General features: G+C 48.8%; 1 long non-coding RNA gene across 4 annotated transcripts in view; it reads right to left on the bottom strand.

Moving 5' to 3' along the window:
* The window catches only part of LOC139279919 (uncharacterized), a 74,974-nt gene that overhangs the window by 40,148 nt on the left and 15,744 nt on the right, over nucleotides 1-19,082 (bottom strand). Inside the window, exon 3 of one of the 4 annotated variants that reach the window (XR_011596550.1) lies at nucleotides 14,315-14,357. The exons of the other annotated variants lie outside the window; for them this stretch is intronic. This is a non-coding gene — a long non-coding RNA (uncharacterized lncRNA). Of the gene's footprint in view, nucleotides 1-14,314; nucleotides 14,358-19,082 lie in introns of those variants that run through there. 4 annotated transcript variants of the gene reach the window in all.

The following is a 19,082-nucleotide window of genomic DNA, read 5'->3' as shown; positions in this document are numbered from 1 at the left end:
AAGTGCTGGAGGAGTCGGGGTTCAGACCAAGGTGTGATTTGGTGATGAGAGTCACACCACCACCACAGCGGTCTGAGCGGGGCAAGTGGTGGAAGGTGTAGCCAGGCAGGGAGACTTCAGCTAAGGGTAACGAGTCATTACCCCTCAACCAAGTTTTCAGGGCCATGATGTCGATGCCATCATCCACGATAAGTTCATGGAAGGCAGGGGCCTTGTTAGCAAGCGGGCAGACATTCTGGAGGGAGCTGTGGCGAGGGTCGGTGATGGCTGCCCCACTGCCTGCGTCCACAGGGTCAGCCATGGGGGTGGGGGGGTGTGTTGGATGGCGAGATATTTGCAATATTAGCCCCCAGTGGGTGTGCTGGCCAGGAAGGTCGACAAGAGAGGATGGGACAGTTGGAGTTGCTGCTCGTAAGGAGGTAGCGACGAGTGCCTCGGTGGGCCCTTCGTAGTAGGCCAAGAGAAGCACAGGGAGAAGCTGTAGGCTTGTCTAGGAGGGAGTCAAACCTGGGACGGCTGCAGGAGAGTAGGAAGGTCGAAGACTAATGAAGGATTGGAGTAGGGATTTGGGGAGGGCAGAGCATCTGAGAGAGGAGAGATGAAAGGGAGATGAAAGGGTTAGGGAGGTATAGAGAGAAAAAGAAAAGAGGGGGTAAAAGTGTAAAAGGATTGAATGGCTCGGGTCCGGAGCGTCAGCCAAAGTTGGCATGTGAATATACAGGGGAAAAGCTCAGGTTATACAGGCCTGTTTAAATATAGTAGTTAATGTAGCAGGCCAGTGAAGCCCAGAAGCTATTTGAAGTTTAGAGAGATCGAGATTTAGAGCAGAGAAGGCTAAGAGGAGATTTGATCAAGGTGTTTAAAATCATGAAGGGTTTAGATAGAGTAAATAAAGAGAAACTGTGAAGGGTCGATAACCAGACGGCACAGATTTAATGTGATTGGCAAAAGAACGAGAGGCGACATGAGGAAAAAATAATTTACGCAACGAGTGGTTAGGATCTGGAATACACTGCTAGATTCAATAGTAACCTTCAAAATGGAATTGAAAGGGACTTAAAGGAGAAAAACTTGCAAGGATCTGGGACAGAGCGGGGGAGTGAGACTAACTGGATTGCTCTTCGAAATGCCGGCAATGACTCGATGGGCCGAATGTCCTTCGGTGCTGTACCATTCTATGATTCAATGATGCATGTAGTCCTGTGTTGCAGCTTCCCCAGGATGGCACCTCATCTTTAGGTACGCCTGGTGCTGCTCCTGGCATGCTCTCCTGCACTCCTCATTGAACCAGGGTTGGTCCCCTGGCTTGATGGTAATGGATAGAGTGAGGGATATGCCGGGTCATGAGGTTACAGATTGTGGTGGAATACAATTCTGCTGCTGCTGATGGCCCACAGCGCCTCATGGATGCCCAGTTTTGAGCTGCTCGACCTGTTCTGAATCTGTCCCATTTAGCACGGTGGTAGTGCCACACAACACGATGGATGGTGTCCTCAGTGTGAAGATGGGACTTTGTCCCCACAAGGACTGTGCGGTGATCGCTGTTACCAATGCTATCATGGACAGATGCATCTGCGACAGGTAGATTGGTGAGGACGAGGTTTTTCCCTCGTGTTGGTTCTCTCACCAGCTGCCACAGGCCCAGTCTGGCAGTTATGTCCTTCAGGACTCAGCCAGCTCGGTCAGTAGTGGTGCTACCGAGCCACTCTTGGTGACGGACATTAAAGTCCCCCACCCAGAGTACATTCTGTGCCCTTGCTACTCTCAGTGCTTGTTCCAAGTGGTGTTCAACATGGAGGAGTACTGATTCATCAGCTGAGGGAGGGCGGTAGGTGGTAATCAGCAGGAGGTTTCCTTGCCCATGTTTGACCTGATGCCACAAGACTTCGGACCGATGTCAATATTGAGGACTCCCAGGGCCACTCCCTCCTGACTGTATACCACTGTGCCATCACCTCTGGATGGTTCTGTCCTGCTGGTTGGATATCATAATATTTAGTGGAACAGGCAGACTAGGCCTTAGTTTAACCTTTTGTCCAAATATCGGCACTTCCGCCAATGCAGTGCTCCCTCAGTACTGCCCCCCCACAGTGCAGCACTCCCTCAGTACTGCCCCTCTGACAGTGCAGCACTCCCTCAGTACCGCCCCTCCAACAGTACAGCACTCCCTCTGTACTGCCCCTCCGATAGTGCAGCACTCCCTCGATACTGCCCCTCCGATCGTGCAGCGCTCCCACAGTACTGCCCATCTGACAGTGCAGCACTACCTTAGTACTGCCTCTCCGATAGTGTAGCATTCCCTCGGTACTGCCCCTCCGACAGTACAGCACTCCCTCAGTACTCCGACAGTGAAGCACTCCCTCAGTACCGTCCTCCGACAGTGCAGCACTCCCTCAGTACCGCCCCTCCGACAGTGCAGCACTCCTTCAGTACCGCCTCTCCGACAGTGCAGCACTCCCTCAGTACCGCCTCTCCGACAGTGCAGCACTCCCTCAGTACCGCCTCTCCGACAGTGCAGCACTCCTTCAGTACCGCCTCTCCAACAGTGCAGCACTCCCTCAGTACTGCCCCTCCGACAGTGCAGCACTCCCTCAGTACCGCCTCTCCGACAGTGCAGCACTCCTTCAGTACCGCCTCTCCGACAGTGCAGCACTCCCTCGGTACTGCCCCTCCGACAGTGCAGCACTCCCTCAGTACTGCCCCTCCGACAGTGCAGCACTCCCTCAGTGCTGCATTGGGAATGTCAGCCCAAAGTATGAGCCTCAGTCCTGGTGCAATGGGGTGTTGTACCTCTGCAATAAACCACAGGCACCTATTTCCATTGCCTGTTGAACTTTAAACCCCTTTTCTGTTATAAAACATACAGCCAACAACAGACTTCTCTAGATCGCAGCCAGTCACGAACATAAATCGAGCTTGATGCCGTGACAGCGGCGTCCCCCCATTTGTCTCCGTGGGTGGTGTGAGCTGTCGCAGAGTTGACCGGCCTGGTTGTTGGGGAATGGCTCCAGATGGAGACTGCAACAGGCGAGCGCAGGACCGGGTAGTCAGTACTGGTGCAGCGCACACCAAACACTACATATTATGGCACAGTGCGAGCACGGTGTTATAGCTCAGCCTGTCCTCAGCACTGATTCACTGGGGAGTGTGTGTCTCAGAAACACGGCAAATCAATGCTAGGAAGGAAAGTATTTCTTGTATTAACACTGGTCAACTGATTTCAAAACTGGTCACTTCTTGGCAGCCATGCCTTCAGCTACCTTGGTGCCAAGCACCGGAATTCCCTCCTCAAACCTCTCCGCCTCTCTCTCTCTCTCTTTTCCTTTATATTGCTCCTTAAAGCCTACCTCTTTGACCAAGTCTGTTCAACTATCTCCTTAAGTGTCAGCTATGGCCTCAGTGGGCAGCACCCTCGCCTCTGTGTCCGAAGGTTGTGGGTTTAAGTCCCAATCCAGGGACTTGAGCACAAAATCTAGGCTGACACTGGTGTGCAGTGCTGAGGGAGTGCTGCACTCTCAGAGGTGCCGGCTTTCAGATGAGATGTCAAGCCGAGGCCCGGTCTGCTCTTTCACGTGGATGTGAAAGATCCCATGGCACTATTTTGAAGAAGAACAGGGGAGTTATCCCCAGTGCCCTGACCAATATTTATCCCTCAATCAATAAAACAAAAACAGATTATCTGGCCATTATCACATTGCTGTTTGTGGGAGCTTGCTGTGCACAAATTAGCTTCCCCGTTTCCCACATTGCAACAATGACTACACTCCAAAAAGTACTTCATTGGCTGTAAAGTGATTTGAGACGTCCGGAGGTCATGTATGGCGCGATGTCTAATTTTGTTTGATAACGCTCCTTCGAAGCACATGCAGAGTTTTATTGGGTTAAAGGCGTTATATAAATGTTAGTTGTTGTTGTCTGCATAAAAGGCTAAATGGCCTGTTGAGTGTTTCCACCACTCTGTCATTGGTATTTATCATCATCATCATCATAGGCAGTCCCTCGGAATCGAGGAAGACTTGCTTCCACACTCAAAGTGAGTCCTTAGGTGGCTGAACAGTCCAATACGAGAACCACAGTCTCTGTCACAGGTGGGACAGAGAGTCTTTGAGAGAAAGGGTGGCTGGGACAGGTTTGCCGCATGCTCTTTCCACTGCCTGTGCTTGGTTTCTGCATGCTCTCGGCGATGAGACTCGAGGTGCTCAGCGCCCTCCCGGATACACTTCCCCCACTAGGACGGTCTTTGGCCAGATGTCAGTGGGGATGTTGCACTTTATCAGGGAGGCTTTGAGGGTGTCCTTGTAACGTTTCCTCTGCCCACCTTTGGCTCGTTTGCCGTGAAGGAGTTCCGAGTAGAGCGCTTGCTTTGGGAGTCTCGTGTCTGGCATGCAAACAATGTGGCCTGCCCAGCAGAGCTGATCAAGTGTGGTCAGTGCTTCAATGCTGGAGATGTTGGCCTGGTCAGTGCCGCTAACATTGGTGCGTCTGTCCTCCCAGGAGATTTGTAGGATCTTGCGGAGACATCGTTGGTGGTATTTCTCCAGCGACTTGAGGTGTCTGCTGTACATGGTCCATGTCTCTGAGCCATACAGGAGGGCAGGTATTACTACAGCCCTGTAGAACATGAGCTTGGTGGCACATTTGAGTGCCTGGTCTTCAAGCACTCTTTTCCTCAGGCGGCCAAAGGCTTCACTGGCACACTGGAGGCGATGTTGAATTCCATCGTCAATATCTGCTCTTGTTGATAAGAGGCTCCCGAGGTATGGGAAGTGGTGCATGGTGTCCAGGGCCGTGCCGTGGATCTTGATGACTGGGGAGCAGTGCTGTGCGGCGAGGACAGGCTGGTGGAGGACCTTTGTCATACGGATGTTTAGCGTAAGGACCATGGTTTCGTATGCCTCAGTAAATACTTCGACTATATCCTGGAGTTCAGCCTCTGAATGTGCGCAGACGCAGGCGCCGTCCGTGTACTGTAGCTCGACAACAGGGGTTGGGGTGATCTTGGATCTGGCCTGGAGGTGGCGCAGGTTGAATAGGTTCCCACTGGTTCTACAGTTTAGTTCCACTCCAGGGGAGCTTGTTGACTGTGAGGTGGAGCATGGCAGTGAGGAAGATTGAGAAGAAGGTTGGGGCGATGATGCAGCTCTGTTTGACCCCGGTCCGTACGTGGATTGGGTCTGTAATGAACCTGTTGGTAAGGTTGCATGTCGTCGTGGAGCAGGCGGTGATGAACTACATAGCTTTGATATTAAAAACTGGTAGGGGAAACCCCACTTGTAATAATGTAGCACTCCTCCAGGGGGCAGCAATGGATTGAAAGTGATTCTGATGCCATGCGGTTCACAGTTCAGTAGAAATGAAAATAAAAATAGCGCTGGGAATCTGAAACAAAACCCAGAAGACGTTCAGCAGGTCAGGCAGCGTCTGTCGAGCGAACACAAGTCGATGTTTCAGATCATCAACGTGTTCCCAGGAAGGGTCGACACTCGGCTTGCCAACTCAGGGTTGGACACATTCCCAGAGTTTCATCACATGATCTCTCATTGCCAACCGCCCCGCCCCTACACCATCGCCATTGGTCACCCAACCCGCCAATCCTCACGGAGCTCTGCCTTCCTGCACCAATCGGAAATCGATCACACTCTTGGTTATCTGATTGGGTGATTCTTGCCTGTCAGTCCAACAGCCTTTTTTTCCCCAATCTTCAATATTTTTTACAACTAATAAAGGAACATGTTCAAATAAAATAAATAACACAATTATGTTTCATTGCACCTCTGATTTTGTGCTCCCATGTTGCTCTCAGCAGTGTCCAGGAGATTAATCTTTATATACTGAGGACTCCAGCGTAATCCTGGAAAGTTGGCAACTCACAGCCAATACCCAGAATGTTGCTCTTGTTCTCTCTCCCCAGATGCAGTTTGACCTGCTAATGCGTTCCCAGCATTTCCTGTTTTTGTTTCTTAGTTCAGTATATTTGGTGCAACTCCAGCACATGTGCATCTTATCAAGCACAACTGTGTGCCTATGTACCCAGGGCAGTGAGAGTATGTATATACTGCAATGTGACAGTGTGTATATATTGCAATGTGACAGTGTGTGTATACTGCAATGTGACACTGTGTATATACTGTGTATATGCTGCAATGAGACAGTGTGTATATGCTGCAATGTGACAGTGTGTATATACTGCAATGGGACAGTGTGTATATACTGCAATAGGACTGTGTGTATATACTGAAATGTTACAGTGTGTGTATACTGCAATGTGTCAGTGTTTGTGGCGCACTGGTTCTGGGATAGGGTGAGTCGGAGAGTCAAACAGATAAGGCCAAAGAGGGATTTTACTCCAGCCTCGAACAATCACTGTCCTGCATCCCTACGGACAATAAACTGATCCTCCTCGGTGACTTCAATGCCAGGGTCGGTAAGGACACAGAGCTCTGGGGAGGTGTGATCGGCAGAGAGGGGGTAGGGAAAACCAACTCCAGCATGCTACACTGCTCCTGACAAAATGCCTAGAACACGACCGTGTCATCACCAACGCCTTGTCCCGCCAGAGGAATAAGTACAAGGCATCGTGGCAACACCCTTGCTCCAAACACTGGCACCTGCTCAACTACGTCATCGTTCGAGCCAGGGATCACAAGGGTGTGCACATCACCCGCGCCATGACAGGAGCTGACGACTGCTGGATGGACCATCGCCTAATCCACTCCTTCATCAACATCAATATCATCATAGGCGGTCCCACGAAACGAGGATGACTTGCTTCCATGCGAAAAAAAGGCCGAGTTCACAGGTGTTTCAATGAAAGACCCGAACTACATCCTGAAGGGTGGAAGATGCCTGAGCGTGGATTTTCTTAATGTGGGGTGGGCCGTTGCACCCCAGCCATCACATGGGCTTGACAGAGCTAGGTCTTGGTCCAGTGGCAAGGATTAACATCAATATAGCCCCAAAGCAGTGACAACAGCAGACGCAGTGCCGCAAAAAAATCAATGCTGGGGCACTCACTACTAACTTGGCAACCCTTGAAATCCCAGAGACGCAGAATGCCCACAGTGCTTGGTCTGCCCTCCAGGCCTCCATAACCAGTGCATGCGAAGAGATGCTCGGTCACTCAACCAGGAAACACCAGGATTGGTTTGATGAGAATGATCAGGAGATCCAAGAGCTAATAGATCGCAAGCGCAGGGCATTTTTGAATCATAAACAACAACCCAACTCGGGAGCAGCAAAGCAGCATTACAGACGGCTCAAGGCTAAGGTCCAGCAAAAAACCTGCAACCTAAAGAACAGGTGGTGGATGGAGAAAGCACAGGAGATTCAGCAGCTGGCCGACAGCCATGATGTGCGAGGATTCTTCATCGCAGTCAAGTCCACCTATGACCCAAGCACCCACGGCCCCACCCCACTGCTGGCCAAGAACGGGGAAATACTCATCATGGACACCGAGGCAGTCAGGACTCCGCTGGAAGGAGCATTTCAAAGATCTCGTCATTCGAGACTCTGCCTTTGACTCGAGTGTCCTCGACTCCATCCCGCAGCATGCTACCCGCCACCATCTCAGTAAAACCCCAACACTGCACGAGGTAGAAAAGGCCATCCATCAGCTCAAGAACAACAAGGCCACGGGAGCGGATGGAATCCCTGCTGAGGCACTGAAGCATGGCGGAGAAGCGCTATTGGCACGAATACATGACCTCTCATCTGGAGGAAGGAGAGCATGCTGGGAGATCTGAGATGCAGTAATCGTGACCATCTTTAAAAAAGGGGATAATTCCAACTGCGTTAACTACAGAGGAATCTCCCTGTTATCAGCAACTGGGGAAGGTCATCGCTAGAATCCTCCTCAACCGTCTTCTCCCTATGGCTGAGGAGCTCCTCCCGGAGTCACAGTGTGGATTCCATCCACTACGGGGTACAACGGACAGGATCTTTACGGCGCGACAACTGCAAGAGAAATGCAGGGAACAGCACCAACCCTTGTACATGGCTTTCTTTGACCTCACAAAGGCCTTTGACACTGTTAACCGTGAGGTCCTCCTCCGTTTCGGCTGCCCCCAAAAGTTTGTAGCCATCTTCCGCCTGCTCCACGATGACATGCAAGCCATGATCCTGATCAATGGATCCACCACAGATCCAATCCACGTCCGGACCGGGGTCAAGCAGGGCTGCGTCATTGCACCAACCCTCTTCTCGATCTTCCTCGCTGCAATGCTCCATCTCACTCTCAACAAACTTCCCACTGGAGTGGAACTAAACTATAGAACCAGTGGGAACCTGTTCAACCTTCATCACCTCCAGGCCAGATCCAAGACCGTCCCATCTTCCATCGTCAAACGACAGTACGCGGACGACGCCTGCATCTGCGCACATTCAGAGACTGAACTCCAGGATATAGTCGATGTGTTTACTGAGGCGTATGAAAGCATGGGCCTTACACTAAACATCGGTAAGACAAAGGTCCTCCACCAACTTGACCCCACCACACAGCATTGCCCCCCAGTCATCAAGATCCATGGTGCGGCCCTGGACAACGTGGACCACTTTCCATACCTCAGGAGCCTATTATCAGCAAGGGCAGACATAGACGACGAGGTTCAACACCGCCTTCAGTACACCAGTGCAGTCTTTGGCTGCTTGAGGAAGAGAGTGTTCGAAGATCAGGCCCTCAAATCTGGCACCAAGCTTATGGTCTACAGGGCTGTAGTGATACCTGCCCTCCTGTATGGCTCAGAAACGTGAACTATATACAGTAGACACCTAAAATCGGTGGAGAAATACCATCATCGTTGTCTCCGCTAGATCCTGCAAATTCCCTTGGAGGACAGACGCACCGACATTAGTGTCCGCGTTCAGGCCAACATCCCCAGCATCGAAGCACTGACCACACTCGACCAGCTCTGTTTGGCAGGCCACATTGTTCGCATACCTGACACAAGACTCCCAAAGCAAGCGCTCTACTCGGAACTTCTACAGGGAAAGCGAGCGACAGGTGGGCAGAGGAAATGTTTTAAGGACACCCTCAAAGCCTCGCTGATAAAGTGCAACATCCCCACCGACACCTGGGAGTCCCTGGCCAAAGTGGAGTAACAGCATCCGGGAGGGCACTGAGCCTCGTCTCATCGCCGAGAACATGCAGAAATCAAGCGCAGGCAGCGGAAGGAGCGTGCGGCAAACCAGACTCCCCACCCACTCTTTCCTCTAACCATAAGAACATAAGAATTAGGAACAGGAGTAGGCCATCTAGCCCCTCGAGCCTGCTCCGCCATTCAATAAGATCATGGCTGATCTGGTCGTGGACTCAGCTCCACTTACCCGCCCTCTCCTCGTAACCCTTAATTCCCATATTGCTTAAAAATCTATCTATCTTTGACTTGAAAACATTCAATGAGCCAGCCTCAATTGCTTCCTTGGGCAGAGAATTCCACAGATTCACAACCCTCTGGGAGAAGAAATTCTTTCTCAACTCGGTTTTAAATTGGCTCCTCCATATTTTGAGGCTGTGCCCCCTAGTTCTAGTCTCCCCCACCAATGGAAACAACCTCTCTGCCTCTATCTTGTCTATCCCTTTCATGATTTTAAATGTTTCTATAAGATCACCCCTCATCTTTCTGAACTCCAAGGAGTAAAGACTCAGTCTACTCAATCTATCATCATAAGGTAACCCCCTCATTTCTGGAATCAGCCTAGTGAATCGTTTCTGTACCCCTTCCAAAGCTAGTATATCCTTCCTTAAGTAAGATGACCAAAACTGCACGCAGTACTCCAGGTGCGGCCTTACCAATACCTTATACAGTTGCAGCAACACCTCCCTGCTTTTGTACTCCATCCCTTTCGCAATGAAGGCCAACATTCCATTTGCCTTCCTGATTACCTGCTGCACCTGCAAACTAACCTTTTGGGATTCATGCACAAGGACCCCCAGGTCCCTCTGCACCACAGCATGTTGTAATTTCTCCCCATTCAAATAATATTCCATTTTACATTTTTTTTTTCCCCCAAGGTGGATGACCTCACACTTTCCGACATTGTATTCCATCTACCAAACCTTAGCCCATTCGCTTAACCTATCCAAATCTCCTTGCAGCCTCTCTGAGTCCTCTACACAACCCGCTTTCGCACTAATCTTAGTGTCATCTGCAAATTTTGTTGCATTACACTCTGTCCCCTCTTCTAGGTCATCTATGTATATTGTAAACAGTTGTGGTCCCAGTACTGATCCCTGTGGCACACCACTAACCACTGATTTCCAACCGGAAAAGGACCCATTTATCCCGACTCTCTGCTTTCTGTTCGGCAGCCAATTCTCTATCCATGCTAATACATTTCCTCTGACTCCGCGTACCTTTATCTTCTGCAGTAACCTTTTGTGTGGCACCTTATCGAATGCCTTTTGGAAATCTAAATACACCACATCCATCGGTACACCTCTATCCACCATGCTCGTTGTATCCTCAAAGAATTCCAGTAAGTTAGTTAAACATGATTTCCCCTTCATGAATCCATGCTGCGTCTGCTTGATTGCACTATTCCTATCCAGATGTCCCACTATTTCTTCCTTAATGATAGTTTCAAGCATTTTCCCCACTACGGATGTTAAACTAACCGGCCTATAATTACCTGCCTTTTGCCTGCCCCCTTTTTTAAACAGAGGCGTTACATTAGCTGCTCTCCAATCCGCTGGTACCTCCCCAGAGTCCAGAGAATTTTGGTAGATTATAACAAATGCATCTGCTAAAACTTCCGCCATCTCTTTTAATACCCTGGGATGCATTTCATCAGGACCAGGGGACTTGTCTACCTTCAGTCCCATTAGTCTGTCCAGCACTACCTCCCTAGTGATAGTGATCATCTCAAGGTCCTCCCTTCCCACATTCCGATGACCAGCAATTTTTGGCATGGTTTTTGTGTCTTCCACTGTGAAGACGGAAGCAAAATTATTGTTTAAGGTCTCAGCCATTTCCACATTTCCCATTATTAAATCCCCTTTTCATCTTCTAAGGGACCAACATTTACTTTAGTCACTCTTTTCCGTTTTATATATCTGTAAAAGCTTTTACTATCTGTTTTTATGTTTTGCGCAAGTTTACCTTCATAATCCATCTTCCCTTTCTTTATTGCTTTTTTAGTAATTCTTTGTTGTTGCTTAAAATTTTCCCAATCCTCTAGTTTCCCACTAACCTTGGCCACCTTATACGCATTGGTCTTTGATTTGATACTTTCCTTTATTTCCTTGGTTATCCACGGCTGGTTATCTCTTCTCTTGCCGCCCTTCTTTTTCACTGGAATATATTTTTGTTGCGCATTATGAAAGAGCTCCTTAAAAGTCCTCCACTGTTCCTCAATTGTGCCACCGTTTAGTCCTTGTTTCCAGTCTACTTTAGCCAGCTCTGCCCTCATCCCACTGTAGTCCTCTTTGTTTAAGCATAGTACGCTCGTTTCTGACACAACTTCCTCATCCTCAATCTGTATTACAAATTCAACCATATTGTGATCACTCATTCCGAGAGGATCTTTTACGAGGAGATCGTTTATTTTTCCTGTCTCGTTACACAGGACCAGATCCAAAATGGCTTGCTCCCTTGTAGGCTCTGTTACATACTGTTCTAAGAAACAATCCCGTATGCATTCTATGAATTCCTCCTCCAGGCTACCCCCTGCGATTTGATTTGACCAATCGATATGTAGGTTAAAATCCCACATAACTACTGCCGTTCCTTTTTCACATGCCTCTATTATTCCCTTGATTATTGCCCGCCCCACCATGAAGTTATTATTTGGGGGCCTATAAACTACGCCGACCAGTGACTTTTTCCCTTACTATCTCTAATCTCCACCCACAATGATTCAACATTTTGTTCATTGGAGCCAATATCATCCCTCACAACTGCTCTGATATCATCCTTTATTAACAGAGCTACCCCACCTCCTTTCCCTTCTTGCCTATCTTTCTGAATCGTCAGATACCCCTGTATGTTTAATTCCCAGTCTTGGCCACCTTGCAACCATGTTTCTGTAATGGCCACCAAATCATACCCATTTGTAATGATTTGTGCCGTCAACTCATTTACTTTATTTCTAATGCTGCGTGCATTTAGGTAGAGTGTTTTCATCCTAGTTTTTAAACCATGATTTTTCGTTTTTACCCCTCCTGCAGCCCTTTTATATTCAGTGGCCCTTTTTGTTTCTTGCCTTTGGTTTCTCTGCCCTCCACTTTTACTCATCTCTTTTCTGTCTTTTGTTTTTGTCTCCTTTTGGTTCCCATCCCCCTACCATATTAGTTTAACTCCTCACCAACAGCACTAGCAAACACTCCCCCTAGGACATTGGTTCCGTTCCTGCCCAAGTGCAGACCGTCCCACCTGTGACAGAGACTGCAGGTCCTGCATTGGACTGTTCAATCACCTAAGAACTCACTTTTAGAGGGACTGCCTATGATGATGATGAGGACCATGTGTATATACTGCAGTGTGTATATACTGCAATGTGACAATGTGTATATACTGCAACAGGACAGTGTGTATATGCTGCAATGTGACAGTGTGTATATGCTGCAATGTGACAGTGTGTGTATGTTGCAATGTGACAGTGTGTATATGCTGCAATGTGACAGTGTGTATATGCTGCAATGTGACAGTGTGTGTATGTTGCAATGTGACAGTGTGTGTATACTGCAATGTGACAGTGTGTGTATGTTGCAATGTGACAGTGTGTATATGCTGCAATGTGACAGTGTGTGTATGTTGCAATGTGACAGTGTGTGTATGTTGCAATGTGACAGTGTGTGTATGCTGCAATGTGACAGTGTGTATATGCTGCAATGTGACAGTGTGTGTATGTTGCAATGTGACAGTGTGTGTATGTTGCAATGTGACAGTGTGTGTATGTTGCAATGTGACAGTGTGTGTATGCTGCAATGTGACAGTGTGTATATGCTGCAATGTGACAGTGTGTGTATGTTGCAATGTGACAGTGTGTGTATGTTGCAATGTGACAGTGTGTGTATGCTGCAATGTGACAGTGTGTATATGCTGCAATGTGACAGTGTGTGTATACTGCAATAGGTCAGTGGGGCCGATTTTCAGCAAGGCCTCCGTCCGGCCAAGTGCCGCCCAAAGTGCCGCCAATGGCCGCCGAGGTACCGGTCGGTACTTTGGGCGGGATATTCAGGAAGAAGGTCCCTCGAAGGTCGGCGGGTGGCAAATGAACGACATACACCGCCAGTCTGGGCGGCAGCGGGCGGGAGGTCACAATCTCGGCGGCAGAGGCGCTTGCCGCCCAAGTGCCGCCGAGGATGGAGTCGGGCCCACGGGAGGTCAAAGACCTGAAAAGAAAACAACAGCAAAAAATACAAAAAGTATCCGAAGACCTTCAGGGGACCCCATCCCGGTAAGTCGCTGTTGAAAAAAAGTATTAAAATATTCACTTACCTTTTTTTCAGCTTCTTCATACTTACCGTCGGGGACAGAGCGGCCTCCAGCCAGCGGTCCGCCCCCGTTCTCCCGCCGAATCCCGCCGACTCCCACCCGCAGGAATCTGAGAGCTCGGCGGGCAAGAGCTCAGTTGCGCCACTTGGCCGTCCGCTGACATCAGCGGGGGGTTCTCGGCAGCTCTCCCCTCCCGCCCGCTCCAGGCCACCCCGAAAGTGGCACTGGGCAGATCTCCAGGAGGAATGTTGGTGGCAGCGGGCAGCAGTTGGTGGTAAGGTGCTGAAAATCAGCCCCAGTGTGCACATACTGCAATAGGACAGTGACAGTGTCGATATCCTGCAGCCAAAATTATAATTATAACAACAACAGCTTGCATTCCTATAGAATCTTTAACATAATAAAACGTCTCATGGTGCCGCACAGGAGCATTATCAGTCAAAGATTGACACCGAGCCAAGCATATTAGGACAAGTGACTAAATGCTTGGTCACAGGGTTAGGTTTGGAGCAGCATCTTAACAGAGGAGAGAGTGATGAAGAGGTCTATGGAGAGAATTCCAGAGATTATGGCCTGGACATCTGAAGGAATGGCCGCCAATGGAGGAATCAAGGGAGTGAAGGATTCGCAAGAGGCCGCAGTTGGTGGAATGCAGAATTCTCGGAGGGTTATTGCACTAGAGGAGATTACCAAGATAAGGAGGGATGGGGCCATAAACAATATAGATATATATATAAATATATAGAGTGCTGCAGACAGTCTGTACACATATTGTTCAGTTCTCTGCCTCCATATTGTACTTAATAAGCACTATCTTTATTTAACATAACGCCGGCCGTGTGCAGAGTATGGTGCATTTCTGTATAACTCACCATATCTACAGTAACCAAAGATCTTGTGAGGGTTGGTCTACCATGGTCACCTCTGTCGAAACATTGGTATTCAGTGTTTAAAAAAAATGAAATAAATGTTCATTAATCTCCATAAAATATGAAAGTACAGCTATTCCGAGCCTTGAGACCTGTTTTCAACTGGATCATTCATGAAACAAGACTTCCATTTCTATAGCGCCTTTCACATCCTCAGCATGTCCTGAAGTGCTTTACAGCCAATGACGTACTTTGGCAGCGTCGGAGAGGCTTTATGTGACTGAGCCTGCCCCAAAACTCTCAGTACAGCCACACCATCCCTTGAAGCTTCATCTACACCCAGTGACGATTGTCCTATTCGCACACACAAAGACATTTACAGATGCGACATAATTAAGGCTGCTTTAATGATCTCAATCTACACAGGATCAAGAAGAAAGGTCAGAGGTGAATAGTAAAGGGGGTAACTTATTACAACAACAACAACTTGTGTTTATATAGCGCCTTTAACGTAGTGAAATCCTGGAGGGTTGGTAACTGTACTCTTCAGCTGTTGCAGTGAGTCGAGTGCTATTGATCCTGACTGAAGATCACAGTGATCATAAGAGAATCAGCACAGCTCTGGGGCACGGAGAGGACTGCGCTGTATCGCCACCAGCCCCAGCTACTGCCAGCCCAGGAACGTGCCAGGTATTTTAGTGTGGGCAGGTCGTCTTTCCCCCGCTCTGATTGGAATCACAAATCCAACTGGATCCCCTAACGGTGGTCTTTCCCCCCCCCCCCCCCCGGAGAATCGTTCATCACATTCTCGGACCACGGGAGCCTTCTCCCCTTTGCCCCATTATCCACGCTTTCCTCCCCCTCTGATATTCTCTGCTGAAACCATTTACACCTCCTCCAGGCTCATAGGAACAGGAGGAGGCCATTCAGCCCCTCGAGCCTGTTCTGCCATTTGATGAGATCATGGCTGATCTGCGACCTAACTCCATATACCCGTATAGTTCATATAGGCCCATATCCCTTAATACCTTTGGTTAACAAAAGGCTATCAATCTCAGATTTAAAATTAACAATTGATCTAGCATCAATTGCCATTTACAGAAGAAAGTTCTAAACTTCTACCATCCTTTGTGTGTCGAAATGTTTCCTAATTTCACTCCTGAAAGGTCTGGCTCTAATTTTTACACTATGCCTTTAGTCCTAGATTCCCCAACCAGCGGCAATAGTTTCTCTCTATCTACCTTATCTGTTCCACTTAATATCCTGAAAACTTCAATCAGATCACCCCTTCACCTTCGAAATTCTAGGGAATACAACCCTAATTTGTGTAATTTCTCCTCGTAATTTAACCCTTGGAGTGCGGGTATCATTGTGGTAAACCTAGCTGCACTCCCTCCAAGGCCAATATATCCTCCCTGAGATGTGGTGACCAGAACTACTCATAGTACTCCAGGTGTGGTCTAACCAGGGCTTTGTATCGCTGCAGCACATCTTCTACCCTCTTGTACTCTCGTCCTCGAGATATAAAGGCCAGCATTCCACTAGCATGTTTTGTTTCCATACTTATCGCATTATCACCCCATTTTGCCTTGCAGCATCATCACTTTTGTCATTAAATCACTCCTTCCCTCCAGCCTATCACAGAGGTGGAGAGGTTCAGGAGGGATTTTCAGAGCTTAGGGCTTCGATAGCTAATGGCAGGGACGGAGGAAGAGAGGGAGGGGAGGGAGAGAGGAAGGGAGAGAGGGGGGGATGGATGGAGGGATGGATGGAGGGAGGGAGAGAGGAGGGAGGAAGGGAAGGGGGAAGGAGGGAGAGAGGGAAGGAGAGAGGAAGGGACAGAAGGAGGAAGGGAGGGAGGGAGGGAGAGAAGGAGGGAGGGACGGGGTGACGCACAAGAGACCAGAATTGGAGCAGAGCAGAGTTCTCGGAGAGTTTGCGGGACTGGAGGAGGTTACAGAGAAAGGGATAGACCAGTGCGCTACAGCTCTTGCACTGTGAGCGCTCTTTGCCTGCCTCAAAGAGAGTTTAGTTCTTATTTAATAACGAACACAGCGTGAGGCCTGTACTGGGTTAAATGGAAACAAAGCTTAAATGGAAACAAAGCTTTGTCATTTGGTGGAAGGGCTACAGATTATGTCGACGAATCTTTCCTATCCAGTATCTTCCTTCACATCCCCTGACAGCCAGGAGGAAAGTTATAGTCTGGTGAAAGGAATCTCCAGATGTTAAGGCAGCCAAACATTCCAGCTCCTCACTACTCTTCTGACCTTTCAGAAGTCCTGACGGTTATGTGTAATAGCCAGGCACATCCCCAGTCAGAGTGCTGATGAGACGACGATCACGTGTAATTTGAAAAATGCCGCTCAGTGCTCCTGTATTTATTGCTATTTATTGGCGGGAATTGGAGCGCCGGGGGCGGGGGCGCCATTTGCGACTGGTGATCATTCTCTCGGAATTCTCCTTGCTGGGTCTTGGCTGACCCTTCCCATAACCGCAGTGAGCAGAGGCTACTGGTATCTGAGGGGCTGGGGGGCAGGGGAGTGGGGGGTGGGGGGACAGGGCTCCTGCCAGTCAGCGGGCCAGCACCATTCCTGCAGGTTTCTCCCAGTAGAATGATCCCATTTGTTTCTCGTGTTACAGGTAATCAGACACCGATCTGGTCTTCACCACCACCAACGGAGACCGTCTTCAGTCTAGTGGTGATGGATCACTTCCATTTCAGACACTTTGGTGTCAGTGTCAACTGTGGTTAGACTCAGAGCAAAGCTCTTTTTACTCTGCTCTGTCAATCTGCCTCGGGCACAGCCTTATAAGTGCCACCCCATACTGTTCCAGTGTCTGCTTCTCCATTCCCCTGATCTGTTTTTGTGGCCTCTCTGAGTGAGATTGCTATTTGAGATGCTAACTCTCTGTGCTGTGGAGGCCGCATTTGCTCGTATGACCCGCACCAACCTTCATTTTGCATTTGGAGCATGGGGAAAGGAGAGAGGAAACTTTCATCCCATCAGTCCTGGCTGGGTTATAACCCAGGTCCTCAAGGCATAAGGTTAGAGTTCAATGTTCACTATACCTTCCAAGTGACATCATCATCATAGGCAGTTCCTCGAAACGAGGATGACTTGCTTCCACGCCAAAAACGGATGAGTTCACAGGTGTTTCAGCGAAGGACCTAATATTCCAGATGCTGAACTACATCCTGAAGAGTGGAAGATGCCTGTGCGTGGATTTGTTTAACGTATGGTGGCCGTTGCACCCCAGCCATCACACGGGCTTGACAGAGCTAGGTCTTGGTCCAGTGGCAAGGGTTACCCGCTCTGCTGACGGACCTAGTGCGCCAAGTGGCATACATGATAAAGGAACCCCAAGAGTAAAATTACCAGGAGCATGTTTATAAACCATTTTTTGCCTGGTTTTAGCTTGATATTTGGTTCCTTTAATCCAGTCATAGGAGCAAGGGTAGACCATTCAGTCCCTCGAGCCTGCTCCGTCATTCGACTGGATCGTGGCTGGTCGGTACCTAAACTCCATTTGCTCCATATCCCCGGGGGTGGGGTGGGGGGCAAGTGGAGGTCAGGGTTGGAATGTCTGGCGTCATCCCACTCAATTTCTGATGACGTAGCGAAGGAAAACCCAGCCCTAAAATATGGCTCAGTAACATCAGTCTTTGTATCCGTTTCCCAACTCCGAATCACCCCAAGAAACAGTCAGCCAGCGGGTGATAGTACAACATCACCCATAGCTTGCAAATTACACAAATGTTGTTTTGATCACTGTCTGGCTGAATAAATAGAGATGCTGCAGGCTTAGTATAACAGGCCCCGACCCAGCTGTCTGAGGGATGGCGTGCCTGAGGTTTGGACCATCATCCTAGAAGTGAAAGAATCATGCTGTGACATCCTCCGTCTTTTACTGATTACAATTTAACCAACACATTTACAAATTTAGTTTAAAATGAAGGCGTGAGATGGTGCGGACCACACAATCACATTCCTGATTTGACACTCCTGCTGGGGCAAGCTCCAGTCACCAGCTCAAATTCCGTCTGATGCTGAACAGCTCATGTCAGCTCCTGTATACATGCAGCTCACACTGGGTAAAAGGACATGGTTCACTCCCGTCTGGTACTGTACAATCCGTGTGTGTCTCAGTGTCATCTCCTCCAGACCTAAGCACCCGTTCTTTCATTTTTAAATGGAATACAACTTTTCTTTAGCTAAACTTTGCCTGACAATCAAAATGATTGAAGCGGGTACATTTTTAATCCTTTGAATGTGAAGATATAAAAGTCATCGTGACTCGGGGCTGGTGAATTAAAATGCATTCCCACGAACTTGTAATGGTGTATTCATCCTGGGGAGTGTGTGTGCTGAGGGTAGTGTTATCAGGCAGCACAGACTAGGCAAACACCGGGTTCTCCTGTGGATTTTCAATGAGAAATGAAGCACCAGTAGCACAGAGACAAACTCTCATCAGTTTGCTGCATGTTTTCGATTGAATGATGCAACGCAAAAGTGCAGAATGTAACGCTGACTGATGCACAGTGAGCAGAGTCTCACACACAGTGAACAAATGTTTCTTCACAGTCTGGAGAGCAATGACAACAGTCCGTCTCTGCAAAAATAGGGCTTTCTGTAACTGTTCTCAGAACAGTTACAGAAAGGCCACGATAGCAGCAAGGCCACGAGTTTAGTGCCCATTCCTCATTGTCGGTGGGCTTTTTTCCTGACTGTCATCATCATGGGCAGTCCCCTCGAAATCTTCCTTCCACTCTAAAAGT

Source organism: Pristiophorus japonicus, chromosome 14 (genome assembly GCF_044704955.1).
Source record: "Pristiophorus japonicus isolate sPriJap1 chromosome 14, sPriJap1.hap1, whole genome shotgun sequence".
NCBI lineage: Eukaryota > Metazoa > Chordata > Chondrichthyes > Pristiophoridae > Pristiophorus > Pristiophorus japonicus.
The sequence above is the reverse complement of the archived record's forward strand: the minus strand, read 5'-3'. Positions and strand labels throughout refer to the sequence as shown.